This window comes from Cetorhinus maximus, chromosome 34 (genome assembly GCF_964194155.1).
Source record: "Cetorhinus maximus chromosome 34, sCetMax3.hap1.1, whole genome shotgun sequence".
Taxonomy (NCBI): domain Eukaryota; kingdom Metazoa; phylum Chordata; class Chondrichthyes; order Lamniformes; family Cetorhinidae; genus Cetorhinus; species Cetorhinus maximus.
In genome coordinates, this window is record NC_135912.1 from 4,126,913 (window position 1) to 4,139,475 (window position 12,563).

General features: G+C 47.1%; 1 long non-coding RNA gene across 1 annotated transcript; it reads left to right on the forward strand.

The window, feature by feature from the left end:
• The first annotated feature begins 1,030 nt into the window (after positions 1-1,030).
• LOC144671730 (uncharacterized) lies at positions 1,031-12,297 on the forward strand. Its single transcript, XR_013573999.1, has 3 exons — positions 1,031-1,262; positions 4,787-5,043; positions 11,781-12,297. It is a non-coding gene; the product is annotated as an uncharacterized LOC144671730 (long non-coding RNA).
• The last annotated feature ends 266 nt before the right edge of the window (positions 12,298-12,563 follow it).

Here is a 12,563-nt window from a genome sequence, read left to right on the forward strand (position 1 = left end):
GAAGGTTCACCAAACTAATTCCTGGGATGGAGGGATTGCCTTATGAGGAAAGATTAAATAGACTGGGCTTTTATTCTCTGGAGTTTAGAAGAATGAGTGGTGATCTCATTTAAACATACAACATTTATTCAGGACTCAACAGGAGGTTGTTTACCCTGGCTGGAGAGTCTAGAACCAGGGGACACAGTCTCAGAGCAAGGGGCAGGTCATTTCGGACTGAGATGAGGAGGAATTTCTTCACTCAGAAGGTGGGGAATCTTTGGAATTCTCAGCCCCAGAGGGCTATGGAGGCTCAGCCATTGAGTATGTTCAAGACTGAGATCGATAGATTCCTACATATAAAAACACTTAAAGGGGTACAGGAATAGAGCAGGAAAATGGGGTTGATGTGGAAGATCAGCTATGTTCTCATTGAATGGCGGAGTGGGCGAGAAGGGCTGAATGGCCTATGCTTTTTTTATTCATTCGCGGGATGCGGGCTTCGTTGGCTGGGTCCAGCATTTATTGCCCATCCCTATTTGCCCCTTGAGAAGGTGGTGGTGAGCCGCCTTCTTGAGCCGCTGCAGCCCGTGTGGTGTAGGTACACCCACAGCGCTGTTAGGGAGGGAGCTCCAGGATTTTGACCCAGCGACAGTGAAGGAACGGCCGGTATATTTCCAAGTCAGGATGGTGAGTGACTTGGAGGGGAACTTCCAGGTGGAGGTGTTCCCCATGTGTCTGCTGCCCTTGCCCTTCTAGATGGTGGTGGTCATGGGTTTGGAAGGTGCTGTCTAAGGAACCTTGGTGAATTCCTGCAGCGCATCTTGTAGATGGTACACTCACTGCTGCTACTGTGCGTCGGTGGTGGAGGGAGTGAATGTGGTGCGGTGCTAATCACTCTTGTTCCTGTTTCCTATGTCCTTGGGTCTCTCTCTCTCTCTAACAGAGAGTGATGCCTCTGGTTCCTGGCAGACTTACAGCTAATTATGGACAGATTGAATTGGTTAAGGAAATGAAATTTGTGAATGAATTTAAACTCTGCGATTACCTCTTTTTTTTTTACAAACAGAATGCGGGGAGCGAGCATTCTACCCTGGTGCCACGGACAGTCCAAGTGACAACGAGAACAGAATCAGGAGCCTCGGAGGCAGAGAGAGTAGTAAGGCGCATCTCAAAGAGTTTCCCTGGCAAGTGACCATAACACACTGGAGGAAGCACCACTGTGGAGGCTCCCTCATTAATGAATACTGGGTTGTAACTGCAGCACAGTGTGTGGCAAATAGGTAAAGAAAGTGGCAGAATTTTCACTGAGATGAAAAGAGGCCAAGATCTTGTAATGTCCATGTGTTCACATGTACATTTACATTCATAGAATCATAGAAGGAGGCCATTCAACCCGTCTTGCCTGTGCCGGCCCTTTGAAAATGCCGTCCAATGAGTCCCACTCCCCACTTCACTTTCCCCATATCTCTGCAATTTCTTTTCTCCTTCAGGTATTGATCCAATTCTCTTTTGGAAGTTCCTATTGAATCTGCTTCCACCGCCCTTTCAGGCAGCGCCTTCCAGATCCCGACAACTCGCTGCGTAAACTCATCTCCCTTCTGGCTCTTGCGCAAGTAATCTTCAATCTGTGTCCCTCTGGTTACCAACCCTCCTGCCATTGGAAACAGTTTCCCCTTATTTACTCTATCAAAACCCCTCATGATTCTGAACGGCTCTCTTCAATCTCCCCTTAACCTTCTCTGCTCCAAGGAGAGAGAAATCCCAGTTTCTCCAGTCTCTTCATGCAACTGAAGTCCCTCATCCCTGGTACCATTTTAGCAAATCTCTCCTGCACCCTCTGCAAAGTCTCGACATTGTTCCTAAAGTGAACATAGGTACTCCTGCCAGGTCCCATCCAGTGTTCGAAAGCACGGTATTTTAGAAAGGTTTAGCAGAACATACATACTCTACGCCTCTATTTATAAAGCCCAGAATCCCCCATACTTTACTCATATCCTTCTCAACTTGTCCTGCCGACTTCCGGGACTTTTGACTGTACATCCCCATGTCTCCCTGTCCCTACACCCTCTTTAACATTGCAGTTTACATTGTCTCTCCTCATTCCCCCTACTGTAGAGTTTAACCGTTCTGCCTTCAATTATGTGAGTCTGTTTACTATTGATGCTCACTGTGCTTGATTGGTTAAGGCTGGGTGTGGACTCAGAGAAAAGTAAACCAAGCTATCAAAAGAGCTGCAAGCTAAGAGCTGAAGCATGGAGCAGACATTCTAAAGCATTATATAAAATTCTTGTAAATAAATTTCCTACACACAGTGTCATCTCTGCATAGACCCGAGATATATAAATGATGCAACACCTAGCATGAATTCAGCACATCACATTTCTCTGTGATAAATTTCATCTGCCACGTAGCTGCACATTTCACTGGTCTATATCCTCCTGAAGCATGCTACCACCCCTCCACACTGTTCACTGTATTTTTGAGTTCCTGGTCATCTGCAAACTTTGAAATTATATCCAACCTATCCAAGTCCAGATCATTCATTCTATAATTCTAGGACCAATGTATTGTAGAAAGAGCCGTGCTTCTAAAATTTATACCACTGCACACATCCCTCTCCAGTCTGAAAAACAGCTGTTTTGTTGGCTTTCTGTGTCTTAGCCAATTTTGTATCCATTCAACCACTGTCTTGTCAATGACCTGGGTCTCAATGTTACCAAAACGTCCATTATGTGCTACTTTATCAAACAACTTTTGAAAGTCCATATGCATAACATCAATCGCACAGTCAAGCAAGTTAGTGATTTTGTTTTTTGCAGTATAAATTGTTGTTCCCTTTGACATTTGGCATTCTCGCATCTGTCCTCCTGAGTGCAAGATGAAAATCTTCGACAGCATGGTATTTTTTTTGCAGTATAAATTGTTGCTCCCTCTGAAATTTGGCATTCTTGCATCTGTCCTGATGAGTGGGAGATGAAATTAGATGATGTCTCTTTTTTCAGCAATACTCAATCAAGTTAATTCCAAGATGTGCCTTGGACAAATCCATCCTTCTATTACTTATTAACCTATTTTTAGCCCAACGACAATTAATTTTGCCCTGCATTATTGCTTTGCAAAGTTACTCTGTCACCGATGTTAGGGTGACTTAACCTACAGTGGTTGGTAGTCCTGTAGTTCATCCATCTTCCCTTTTTTATACATTTGCAAACCTCCAGTCCTCCGGCACCATCCACATGGAGTCCTTGCAGCACAGAAGGAGGCCGCTCAGCCCATTGAGTCCATGCCAGCTCGCTGTGCAGTAATCCAATCAGTCCCTCCATCTGGCCCTGGTGACTATTTTTTTTACTCGGAGCACAGTCCATCTTTCAAGTCTATCATCTTAATCTATTTTTATCCTGTCCAATATCATTAGCACCATCCCCTTTACTGTGGCATTGGTACGTTATTTAGTGAAGACAGATGCAGTTAGTACCTCAGCCACGCTCCCAGTCTCCACAAGAAGACCATCATTTGGGTCCTTAACCAGCCCCATGATCCTTACACTATTTATATGTTTACGAAAGATTTTCAGATTTCTTTTTACTGTTATCCAGTTAGATATATTCTGTGCCCTTCATCTTCCTTTTACCATTTCCCCAATGTGTGTTTACATATTTCTTCTTCAATGAAAGGGAATCATCTTTACACGATCTGGGCTTATATGTGACTCCAGTCCGATACCATTGTGATTGGCTCTTTCACTGCTCACTGAGGTATCAAACCTCTATCTCAAGGAGAATTGCTATCACCACCTTCTCAGGGCAATTAGGAGTCTCCATCAGAGCCCGGTCTTCCCAATGACACCAAAATCCCAGGAATCAATCAAACATCTAACCCCATGCTCTACCTGTCCTGGGAGTGTTTGATGGGCACAGTGTAGAGGGAGCTTTACTCTGTATCTAACCCCATGCTGTACCTGTCCTGGGAGTGTTTGATGGGGACAGTGTAGAGAGAGCTTTACTCTGTATCTAACCCTGTGCTGTACCTGTCCTGGGAGTGTTTGATGGAGACAGTGTAGAGGGAGCTTTACTCTGTATCTAACCCCGTGCTGTATCTGTCCTGAGAGTGTTTGATGGGGACAATGTAGAGGGAGCTTTACTCTATCTAACCCTGTACCTGCCCTGGGAGTTTTTGATGGGGACAGTGTAGAGGGAGCTTTACTCTGTATCTAACCCTGTGCTGTACCTGTCCTGGGAGTGTTTGATGGGGACAGTGTAGCGGGACCTTTACTCTGTATCTAACCCCGCGTTGTACCTGTCCTGGGAGTGTTTGATGGGGACGGTGTAGCGGGAGCTTTACTCTGTATCTAACCCCGTGTTGTACCTGTCCTGGGAGTGTTTGATGGGGACAGTGTAGAGGGAGCTTTACTCTGTATCTAACCCCGTGCTGTACCTGTCCTGGGAGTGTTTGATGGGGACAGTGTAGGGGGAGCTTTACTCTGTATCTAACCCCATGCTGTACCTGTCCTGGGAGTGTTTGATGGGGACAGTGTAGAGGGAGCTTTACTCTGTATCTAACCCCGTGCTGAACCTGCCCTGGGAGTGTTTGATGGGGACAGTGTAGGGGGAGCTTTACTCTGTATCTAACCCCATGCTGTACCTGCCCTGGGAGTGTTTGATGGGGACAGTCCAACTAGGATGGGTAATCAATGTGATATTGCCAATATTGTCCACTTTATGAGAATGTTTCTTGGCAGGGTTTGTGATGTTATAATGCCGGGCGATGTCTGGAAGACCATTAAAAATAACTGTATCTCTTCCAGAACATCCAAAGATTTACAAGTTGTCGCTGGAACGGTTGACATCACTCATCAAGAAAACACCCACACTGTGGAAAAAATCATCTCGCATGAGAATTACAACCCAATCAGCTCTCGGAATGATATCGCCTTGCTGGAGCTGACGCAACCTGTCGATTATAATGACCTGACCAGTCCGGTCTGTTTCCCGGATGCTACATTTGTGGACCCTGACCGTCTGGGCATTTGCTGGACCACAGGCTGGAGACACATGCAGGCGGGTAAGGGAATCCAGCTCTTCAGCCCCCACCTCCCTCTACTATCCCCTCAGCACATACAAACATATGAAATAGGAGCACCAGTAGGCCATTCAGCCCTCTCAAGCCTTCTCCGCTTTCAATAGGGTCATGGCTGATTTGACTGTGGCCTCAACCCACTTCCCACTTCCCTGCCTGCCCTCCCCCCCTCCTCTACCAACTGCCCCATAACCCATGACTCCTTGGTTCATCAGAAACCTGCCTAACTTGAATATATTCAACAACCCAGTCTCCACTGCTCTCTGGAGAAGAGAATTTCAAACACTAATGAACCTCAGAGAAAACATCCTCCTGACCTCCGTCTGCCCTGTCAAGCCCCCTCAGAATCTTACACGTCTCAATAAGGTCACCTCTCGTTCTCCTAAACCCCCGCAACGAGCGTAGGCCCAACCTGCTCAACCTTTCCTCATTAGACAAACCCCTTCATCCCAGGAATCCGCCTAGTGAACATTCTCTGAATTGCTTCCAATGCAAGTAAGGTGACCAAAAACTGTACACCATACTCTAGGTGTGGGCTCACCAAAGCCCTGTACAGTTGGAGCACAATTTCCCTACTTTTATAGTCCATCCCGCTTTGCAATAAAGGCCAGTATTCCATTTGTCTTAATTATGCCTTGTACCTGCTTGCTGACTTTTTGTGATTCAAGTACAAGAAGCACCTAGATCTGTACCACAGGCTGCAGTCTCTCTCTCTCTCCATTTACATAATATTCTGCCTTTCTATTCCTCTTGCCAAAGTGGACAGCCTCACACTTTCCCAAATTAAACACCTTCTGCCAAACAGTTGCCTGTTCACTCAGCCTGTCTTATGTCCCTCGGCTAACAGCCACATCGGCCGCATCTCGGCTTTCATGGAGTTTAGAAGAATGAGACGTGGTTTTAACTGATCCCCAGGATGCAATGGTTGCCCTCCAAGGAGAGATGAAGTAGAATAGTCTGAAAACTCTCTGGAGTTTGGAAGAATGAGAGGTAATCCCATTGGAACATGTGAGATTCTGAGGGAGTTGTTTTTTTTAAATTCATCCACAGCACATGGGTGTCCCTGGCTAGGTCAGCATTTATTGCCCCCTTAAGAAACTGAGTGGCTTCCTAGGCCATTTAAGAGTCAACCTTATTGATCATGTAGGGCAGACCAGGTAAGGACAGCAGATTTCCTTCCCTAACGGAGTGAAACAGATGGACTTTTACAGCAACCATTTCATGGTCATCCTTAGGCTTCTAATCCCAGATTTTTTATTGAATTCAGGTTTCACTATCTACCATGGTGGAATTTGAACCCATATCCCCAGATTACTGGTCCAGTGACAATACCACTAGGCCACCACCACCTCCCCTAATGGATGTTGAGGGGCTGTTTCTCCTGTCTGGAGAGCCTAGAAAACAGGATCACAGTCTCAGGATAAAGGGCTGGCTATTTCGGACTGAGGTGATGACTTGATTGAAACCTTTAAGATCCTGAGGGGTGTTGACAGGGTGGATGTGGAGAGGGTGTTTCCTCTTGTGGGAGAATCTAGAACGAGGAGGGTCACTGTTTAAAAATAAGGCGTTGCTCATTTAAGACAGCGATCAGGTGAATTTTTTTTCTCTCAGAGGGTCGTGAGTCTTTGGAACTCTCTTCCTCAAAAGGCGGTGGAAGCAGAGTCTTTGAATATTTTTAAGGCAGAGCTAGATAGATTCTTGATTAACAAGGGGATGAAAGGTTATCGGGGGGGGGATGTGGGGTTGGGGTGACAATTAGATCAGCCATGACCTTATTGAATGGCATAGCAGGCTCGAGGGGCCGAGTGGCCCACTCCTGCTCCTAATTCATACGTTCATATGTTGATATGAAAAATTTCATTGCCCAGAGAGTTGTGAATCTTTGAAATTCTCCACCCCAGAGAGCTAAGGTCATTGAGTCTATTCAAACCTGAGATTGATAGGTTTTTTTGGGAGGGCGGGGAAGTGGACGTGAGGTATAAGATCAGCCATGATCTTATTGAATAGTGGAGCAAGCCGGAGGGGCCGAATGGCCTGCTCCTGCTCCTATTTCTGATGTTCTGATGTCCATTGCTCAAGAGGCCCCATGTGGCCCTGCACCATGAGTGGCTGATGAAACAGTGGGAGTATTTTGGCCAAAGCCAGCCAACCCTGGGCCCTTGGGACCAGCCACTACTTTACTTTCAGTGCTCAGTAGGTCAGAGGGCCAACTGCGTTGCGATCAGTAAGCTCAAAGCACACTAAATCTGGCTGCGTCCTTGGGCCCTGAAGAAACTTATCACTTTCAGGTTTGAGTAGACTCAATGGCTCAGCACCATAGCTCTCTGGGGGGTGGAGAATTTCAAAGATTCACAACTCCGGCTCAGCACAGATCGGTGGTGCCTGGGTTGAAACTTGAGCTCTTAGGAAGACAGGGGTCGGGGTGGGGATGTGGAGGGCTGAGGTGGGGGTTTCTCGATGACCTCAGCCGGGAAAGCCACCTGAAGGCCAGAGCCATAGCGTGGGGCACAAACAAGGTTCAACAGAGGGGAGGAGATGAGCTTAGGCTGGACACAGTGAAGCCAAGACCGAAATGAGATTGTAGCAGGATAGGGAGGAGCGGGTCATTTCTCAGAGATCTTAAGGACTTAGGGTGAAGTGGGAGACTCTTTGATTTGGTTTGACTCTAATCCAGTTCATTGCTTGCTCCTTGTTACCCTGTTTTAGGCCATGAGGACTTCTGACTAGGCTCATTCCCTAAATAGATTATATTGGCCTGGCCCCAAACTCATTGGTGAGGGGCTGCTTAGAGGGTAATTGGGCGGTACATAAACCACAATTCTCTGCCCATTAGTTCTGCCACGAACAGGCGGCTGATTCATTATCGCCAGTCTTGCCCAATCGCCAGAGACCAAAGACTGCCGCTGGGCCAAAACTCCCGGCAGCGGTTCAAGAAGGCAGCTCGCCACCACCTTCTCAAGGGGCAGTTAGGGATGGGCAAGAAATGTTGGCCCAGCCAGCGATGCCCACATCCCATAAATGAATTCTCAAAAAGCTCAGCTCTCCTCTCCCCCTGCCCCAACAGGTTCCCATTATGAGGGGTTTCTGGGGCCACCTCATTGTGTTAGTATCAGTGCACATAGAGCACCTCCTGGCTCTCTGCTTGGCCTGCGCTATTATCCGTGACATGCTTAACAGGATCCAATCAGATCTCCTAACCAGAGGAAAGGCAGCAGCCATTCACCCTCTGACTGAGCTTTCCCTTGCCTCCAGTCACTCACTGCCCTCTTACAACCCATTCTCATTTCAGTAGGAGATTAAATAGGGACACAAATCCCCCCACCATTGAATGATTTCTGCTACAGGGACCTTCTTAAAACTTAGTGCATTTGTGGACGCTTTACCGCTGTTGTTAGAAGGATAATAGTCCATCGCGAAGGGGAACCACTGAGGGCTGGGTTGAAGACCAGGTCAATCAAGAACCCATTTTATTATCATACCAAGATTGGTTTTAACAGCCTGTAGACTGTAGAAATGAAACAAAGACTGCAGGGAATAACAAATTCCGCCATTCCCTGGGCCTCTAGGCGCACACATTCGAATGACAAAAGGCTCAAGGAGGGTGACTGAAGAAGGAAGAGTAAAACAGGACGGTGTCATTTGGGGTTTTGGAAGAGAGAAGCAGCGATGAACATTGCAACAGTGAGAGGGGGAGCAATCGAGAGCACCAGTAAGAGAGCACAATTGAGTTTGTCAACTTGAATTTGCTTGTTATTTGACCAACAGAATGTGCCAAGTGATCGCAGAACCTAAGTTTCAAATGGACTTAAACTTCCTAAGCTGAAATTTCCCACCATTATCTTCAGTGTAAGACCAGCAGAAGCCCTGGAAAATTGGTGTCAATGGCTGCGTTTTCCCCTTTTACTGTTTCTCCTGAGGCACTTGTTAATCTCTTGCCAGAGGAGCCCCACAGAAATGTCGAGTTGTGCGGAAGGTATTGAGGAAATACTCAGACTCTTGGAGGAAGCTCTAGAAATGGAGGAATGGTAAGACTGAGGAGGATAAGGGGGCCAGGAACCTCAGTGGATGGAGGAAGAAGCAGATAGCCAGACAGAACAAGGGCAGTTAGAATTTAGTAGAGATTTGAGGAACTGTATGTGGGGAAGGAAAATAACACGTTCTGTGGATGATGCTGAAGTGAAGATGAAGATCACAGGATCGTAGAATTTTAATAGCGCAGAAGGAGGCCATTCGGCCCATCGTGTCTGCACTGGCAAAACGTGCAACAGACACTTTAGAGCCTTTGTGTGTCTTGACCAATTGAACCAATTCAGGGAAACAAACAACAAAACCATAGGGTCACCAGATCATTACAGCACAGAAGGAGGCCATTCAGCCCTAACTCTGGCTCCATCATTAAGGCACAACTGGAGGAATTCCAGTGGAGACCATGCGGCTGATCCTGCATGCCACGAGCTTTGGGAACAGGTCAGAGACACTTAGATCTTTCAACTATCAAAGGAGGCTTCTGAGAGGTGATGTTGTCAGTCGGAATTAAGGGTATGGAGAAGGTAAATATGGAAAATCATTTCAGGTTAACTTACGAGAGTGGAATAGGGAGACAAGTGCAAGCTAGTAGACGGTGAACTGTGATACGATATCAAGAATTTCTTCACTTCAGGAGCGAGGACTACATGGGATAAACTCCCAGGCAGAATAGAGGGGGTGAAAATCTGGGAATCATTGCAGAAGCAATGAGATTTTGCAATGGGGAAGATTTAAGAGTCACTCTGGATGGATGAACTGATAGTAACATCATGAATTCATTCACGGGACGAGGGCATCGTTGACAAAGCTAACATTGGCAACAGAATCAGAAAATGCCGGAAAAGCTCAGCTGGCCTGGCAACATCTGTGGAGAGAGGAACAGAGATAACGTTTCGGGTCCAATATGACTCTTCTTCAGAGCTGACATCCCTAAATGCCCTTGAGAAATCCTCATGAACTGTTGCAGTCGTGTGGTGTAGGCACATCCACCGTGCACTTAGTGAGGGAGTTCCGGGATTTTGACCTACAGCCAGTGAAGGTAAATGATATATTTCCAAGTGGAGAAGATTATTGATGTGACGATGGAACGAAACTGGAGAGGGAGCTGAGCCCAGGGATCACCTGAGCTGATTGCAAAAGATTCAGAGAACATAGCATTAACCACCAAGTGGACAAGAGCAACAACAGACAGGGATGCAGATAATCAGAAGACAAGGGCCGATGGATGGAGCGAGTATCTTAGAGGTGCCAAGAAGCAAGAGGACCTCGAAAATATAAAGGGAGACAGGAGAAATGTTCCCGAGTGGAGGAAGCCAACACACACAAGTGGAAGGCAACTAGCAAGACCGAAAAGAGGACGAGAGACAATGAGGTAAATGAAGAAATAATGGTCAAGTGACGGGAGCTTTGAGTTTTCAAAGGCTGTGGGTTGGCAGAGGAAGGGAGGGGGAGGGTTGAGAGGGCTAAGGTGCATCTCCAAGAGTTCGAGGAAAACCCCTTTTAGGGGTTTAGGGCCAGCTGTTACTTTCCAGCTCCTCCTAACTGGCTCAGTAGCGAGTGCTGGAATTAATCTGTTTGGTCTTTGTTTCATCTGCCTAGCACCCCAAAGAGCAATGGAGTTCTCTGCTAATCGTCCGCCACTTCATGTTATACGATCACAGCCCTTGTGTTATGATTACAAAGCCAAAGGAACATGATGCTACAGCACTGGCACCTTTAATGTCAAGGGGAGTCCGCTTTGTGCTTCTGCCATTAGAAGAGTGTGAACTGTTGGCACAGTTGGCACCAGTGGCTGTATTGCCCAGTCATGCACCTCAGATAAAGGACGTGCGGTCATGACAATGCTGGCGAGCACCATGGTAACAAGCAGGGAGGAGGAAGAAGATGGAGACTGCTCGCAAAGTAGGCTTGGCCCATTGAAAAGATGGAAGGAGGCACCCATGGTGGGCGCAACCTCCCACCCAAGCAAGAGAGATGAGTCACCTCGGGCATGGGGCAGCCGTCTCCTGAGAGAAGGAGGGCAACCCAGAGTTCGCCCCTGGAGGCCGCATAATGGCTAGATTGGAAGACGGAGAGGCAGTGGATAGAAGCCAAGTTACCTCCCCATCCGTCCTCCCCCAAGGATCTGGAGGGGTTTTTTTTTCCCAAGAGAAGATGCAAGGCTTGAAAGGATATCACTGTGCTACTTCCCAATGTTCCCAACCGTACTAGATCAGGGCAGTAATGAAACCGGGCGGTCTGCCGGCTAGAGATTGAGGGTGACGGATAAGACGCATGTTCTGAAGTGTCGGCCCAACAGTTGGAGACGTCATGTCATGGCTTTTCCCATGGCTGTTTTGAAGGGGTACACACGGCTTTGTGCCTGTAACTTACCTCGGGGCACGATCGCAACCTCCATTGGGTGGAGTGCAGCTTCCTCGGAGTTTCCTCATGTGAGGGGTTGATGGTGGGGGGAGGGGTGTGGTGGTTGGGGGTAGAACGATGGCAGAACTCAATCCAACACTGCTTTAATGTACTTTCTTAGCAGCGGGTTATAGATTGTCAACTGGCTGGGGCAGGGAGGTCAAGTAGACCGTTCCCACTCTCTTGCCTGAGGGCAGACAGAACAAAATAGGTGAAACATAAGAGATAAAAGAAACTTTTAAAAATCGTTTGATTAGAACATTAAAGTAAAATATCTCTCCATTGTGTTCCAGATAGGGTCCTAGGAGGCACCCCAAGATTGGTCCACCCAGTAGATGATTGACCACCCACATGCTCATGGAATGAACGCTCCGATCTAGTGCCAACCAAGGTTCAGCTCAGTCTCAGAAGGCCTGGCACTCGAGAGGGATGAACCCCGACTCTGATCCGATCCAGTGACCCACGCAGCCAAGGGACAGCCGACGGGGGAAATGACCTCCTGAGCCGCTGGAAGACCCTGGGACAAACAGTGGTCCCTATAAGACTGACACCAGTATCAGATATTGAAGGAGGCTTTCCAATTTCCATAGCTGCCCTTGGCCCTTTACCACTGAGGTCCTGTGTTGGGAGGCTCAGAATAATACCCAATCCTTTGGCTCTGTACTTTCTCTCCAGAATTGATCTCAAAATATCTCTAGAAAGGTTCCAGTGGGATGCGGGACAGCTTGCCTATATGGGTGTGGATCAGTTATCTTGAACAATGGCTTTCTTTTATGGATGAAGAATTAATCTTGTGTGCAAAAATAAACATTTAAACGGTTCTGTTTTACACAACCAGCGAATTGTACCTCACTATATATATATATATATATATATATATATGTTTATACACACATATATAACTATACAAATGTAAAGATACCTGGGAAAGTCTGGTGAAGGGCCCAGTGTGTGTTGAGATGCAAGTCTCAATGTTTAGTGGACACCCCTCTTTATACCTCTCCTCAAAATGTTTCACACCACCTATCCCTGAGTCAGGGGGAAGAAGGTGGTCCAGTGGTAATGTCACTAGACTA